The sequence below is a fragment of the Rattus rattus genome, chromosome 8 (assembly GCF_011064425.1).
Source record: "Rattus rattus isolate New Zealand chromosome 8, Rrattus_CSIRO_v1, whole genome shotgun sequence".
NCBI lineage: Eukaryota > Metazoa > Chordata > Mammalia > Rodentia > Muridae > Rattus > Rattus rattus.
In genome coordinates this window covers 107,813,802-107,818,591 of record NC_046161.1, presented here as the reverse complement: position 1 = coordinate 107,818,591, position 4,790 = coordinate 107,813,802, and positions in this window count along the sequence as shown.

Genomic DNA, 4,790 nt, shown 5'->3' with positions numbered 1-4,790 from the left:
CTTGTTCTCCATCAGATACAAGTAGAAACAGAACCTAGTTAACATGGCTGGCCTGCAGGACCCGGTTTCAGGACTTTCAATTCTCTTTTTGGTCCTCAGGCTGACCACTTCCCTCCTTGCAATTAGGGACAGATACATCAAGATGCATCCTAAAGTTAGGTAAGGAACATCCTTCATCAGATGGATCTCCCAACAGAGGGAGACCTGCTTCTAGTGTGAGGACACATAACTTCCTTTCTGTGCTTGCAGTGATCTTCCCTGGTTTGTTAAAGGTCAATCAAATAGAGCCCCATGCAGCCAGACTTAAAGCATTAGGGATGGGGACAGCCTGGGGTAGGGGGAACTGAGTGAGACTTTGCCTCAAGAAACAAAGAAACAAAAAGCAAAAAACACCACCAACAGCAAAACAAACACACTGACAAAAGACAAACAGAAAGGATCATAGGAATCTTTGAAAGAAAGAAAGAAAAAGAGAAAAAAGAGAAAGAAAAAGAGAGAAAGAAAAAGAAAGAGAAAGGAAAGGAGAAAAGAAAGAAGGAAGAAAAGAAGAAAGAAAGGCAGAAAGGTAAGACCCTTCCAGGTAAAAATCTCTGTGACTCCTCCTATTTCCAGATCATCAGGCACCAGCAGGATGCTGGCTCTGCCACAGATCTTAGTATTTCACCAATAAAGAAGCAACCCCCTTCTGGCAGAGAACTGAGTTTTGCCAGGTGATTCAGGTAATAACGATCTTCATGACTGCCAAGAACACATGTGCAGTGACATTTCGACCAGTTGCTTCACAATTTTTTCAAGTCCTGGGAATAAAAGAGTTTTGGATCAACTGTAGATTTTTGAAAACTCAGAAAATATCCAAGGCAATGCATTAGTATAGAAAATCTATTGTTATTTTCCCCCCTCAAACAACCAAAGTAACCAAGCAACCAAATGAATTCCAACAGAATTCCAGGAAGCTGAATTGGGTTCTCTCCACTACCACGGCTGTGTCTTTTGGGTGTATGCTTCGACTGCAGACTAAAGGAACTGATTGTTTCTCCTTCTTTTGCCTCCATGAGGGCTGTTGACATTCCTAATAGAATGGTAACTGGATCCAGGAGCAGACCTTTCCAGTGAATGAGAAATGTTCTCTAAGGGAAATTAGGACAAGGCTCCAGGCAGGAACTGAAGCTGAGACCACAGAGGAGTGCTGCTCACTGGCTTGCTCACCCTGATTGCTAGAACTTACTGCCTAGAGGTGATGTTACTCACAATGATCTTGGCTCTCCCACATTAGTCATTCATCAAAAAGAAAAAAAAATCCTACACACCAGTGTCTGCAGGCCAACCTGATGGAGGGGTTTTCTCAACAGAGGTTCCCTCTTCGCAGATGACTCTAACTTGTGTCAAGTGAACAACCAAAAAACAACAGCATAACCAGCATAAGGGGAGCACATATTTTTGTGCTAACCCTAGAAATCACAGAATTTACTCTATTGATTAAGGTTATCACAAATTTTCCTTGAAGTTTATAAGGAGTTAATTTTCCAACTTGATGTGAGAATATGGAGTTACGTTCATTGTAAGTAAAGCATGGAGGGGCTGGCAAGATGGATTGGCAGGTGGAGGAGCTTGCCAGAAAGCTTGAGGACCTGAGTTCAATACCCACAACCCACATGGTAGAAGATAAACTGGCTCCTGTTGTCCTCTAACCTCCACACAAATTATGGCATACACACACACACACACACACACACACACACACACATATATACATATATACATATATACATATACATATACATATACACATATACACATATATATATATATATACATACATACACACACACACACACACACACACACATATATATATATATATATATATATATATACACACACACACACATGGGGCAGGGGGCAGGGGTAGAGGGAGGGAGTAGTAAATAGTAACTTTTTAAAAAAAGTAATTTTAAAGAAGGCATGTAGGCTAAAGTATCTTGGTGAACCATCCTTGGAAAATTCAATCTGCTACAAGGAGATGTTGATATCTGGTTTATGAATCTTTTCTCTAAAGTGTCTTTCCTTTTCCCTGTGGGAAACTATCAGCCACTTCACTGGTTGGATTTTCCCACTAAAATTTCATCAGTTAGTGGCTGTAGGATATAGCGTTTTTTATTTATTTAATAGTGCATGGCATTGCTTGTAAACACCTTTCTTCTTATCCTCTTCGCCATTCTGAACTTTGTGAAGCTCAATTTTCTCTTGTATGCAATGGGATAACATCCTATGTTAAGCAGAGTAGGCAAAGAGAAGACCTACACATGCAGTTAGTCCCACATAGGTCATTGGAATAGGCTTCCCTGGATTCTTACTAGACAAAGCCACGGGGACATTGAGCATAATAGGCTCTGTGCCCTACTCACCCATTATGGGAACAAGGTGATGCCCAAGAGAAGAGAACTCCTAGGTGTCCAGAGAACATGGAGCTCCTGGAGCAAGAAGACAGACCTGTTGAGAAGGAGGTCTACTCCCTTAGGTGCTGACAGTCATGGGATTTAAGGATCCAAAGTTCTCCAAGTTAGTTTATCAGATTGCCCCAATAGTTAAAATGCTTGGAAAGGCATTTGACATTGGTCATTGTCCCTATCACATTATCTGTGGTTGCCTCATTCTTGGGTCTGTCCTAATCCCCTGAGCACCCTTCTTTTTAAGCACATTGAATGTGCTAACAGGGAAATAGGCTGCATAAGCACAAGTGAATATAAGAGAGTATCATGGCCATGGGACGACTCTAGTTAGCAGTGATTGTTAGTGAATAACGGTTACTTGTCCCCATGGGTCTGTGAACTATGGTGGGATCAGCTAAGGGTGGACAGATACAGTCTGGGTTGGCTTAGCTTTCTACTAGATGTTCCAAACCAATTTTCTAAAAGCAGCAATGGAGCTTTGAATATGCCTCTTACTGACAGCTGGGAGAGCAGAACAAGCAGAAACGTGCAAGAACCATTGAGACCTAGGCCCACAACAGACACAGTGTCCACGGACATATTCTCTTCATACAGGTATATATGAAACCCAGAGGAGAAAAAGTGTACTTTACCTGCTGTGCTGCCTAACTTAAACTGTCAACTTGATATAATATAGCAACATCCCCTGAAAGGTAGGCCTAGTGAGAAATTCCCCAAATGCATTAGTATAGAAAATCTATTCTTATTTTCCCCCAAATAACTAAAGCACTAGACACCAGATGGTAGGAGTGTCTGTAGAGGGCTCTCTTAATTATTAATTGACCCAGTCTATCTTGACTGTCTTTATTTTTAATAAATCCAGCCCATCATGAGTGGCGCCATTCCCTAGGCAGGTGGTCCTGAACTGTGTAAGAGCAGAGAAAGCTGGCTGAGTACTAAGGATTGAACATCCAAGCTAGGGTTCGCATATTTATTCTCCCTGTTCTTGATCGTGAATGTGATGCTTGAAGAACTTTCCTTGACTGACACACAGCAATGGACTCTAACCTGAATCTGTGAGCCTAGCAAATGCTTTCTTTTCTCAGTTACTTTTTCATCTGGGTGATTTTTTATCAAAAATGAAACCGTAACACCTCATGAGGTGGGAAGACTAGACACACACAGTGGTGTCCACCATCTTGTTTCTTTTTCACATATACTTATTTGTAAGGACACCATGTTTTTCCTCCTAAATGACATTTGAACTACCCGCCACTTTTACTGTCTCACTCTAAACTCTGATTTCTAACCAGTGATATCTGTTGGTTCATTTCTTTCTGAGGGACAATTACTGATAATTTAGGTGTAACCATAGGATTCATTTATAGGGGTGGGAGAGGGGTTTTGAGAAGTCCAACTTTAAAGGATGACAAGTAGGACCCTGTTGTTTGAATGTGAAATGTCTCCTACAGATTTATGTGTCTATGGTCTACAGCTCATGGTGATGTTTGGGGAGGAGGTGATTCCTGTATGGAGTAGAGGTGGGGGAGGAAAGAGTCAATGCAGGTGGGCCTTGAGGTTTTATAGCCTGGCCCTACTTCCTGCCTGCCCTCTGCTTCCTGACTGACTCATGTTTCTATCCTGGTGACTTTCCTGACATAGTATACCATATCCCTCTTTAAACCAAGAGTCGTCATGAACCTTTTCTTCTGAAATTTGCTTTTGTAAGCTATTTTGTCACAAGGAGAAGAAACTAAAACAGATCCTTTGAGGTTGGGTGCATGTGGACAGGATCAGCTGAACCGGGATGGCTCTGCTCTGTTCCTCTCTGAACACCTGAAAGGATGACATAAACCCCATCTGTCCCCATTTGAGGACCAGGCCTGATTTCAAAAAGAGGGTTATAAGGCTCTAGCTCCAGAGACAGACTATAAGTCCCAGAAACTAGGTCATAAAACTTCCTCCCAAGGAACAGCCTGGGGATAACCACAGAAATGGTGAACTATCTTACCTCAGAATGGGTCATCTGTGCTGAGAAGCCCCATCTCACCCTATGGTTAACCTGGTTAACCGTTCATGACATAGGAATGCAGACCACTGACCACCTGTGACCCCTAATACCCACCAATGAAATTTTAGATTACCTAATCCTTCTAGAGAGTTTCCCCTGGTTCCCTATAAGAAGGCCTGTGTGCCTTTGTCTGGTGTCACCATTTTGGAGAATGGCTGACCTCCGAGTGCTGTTGCTTCTGCAGAGTAAAGGTTCTTTGTCTTTGGACACTTGAGTCTGGGGTCTTCCTTCAGTTGCTTTTGGACCCTTACCCTTTGTTCTCCTCTCCAGCCTTAATCCCAAAATAAGAC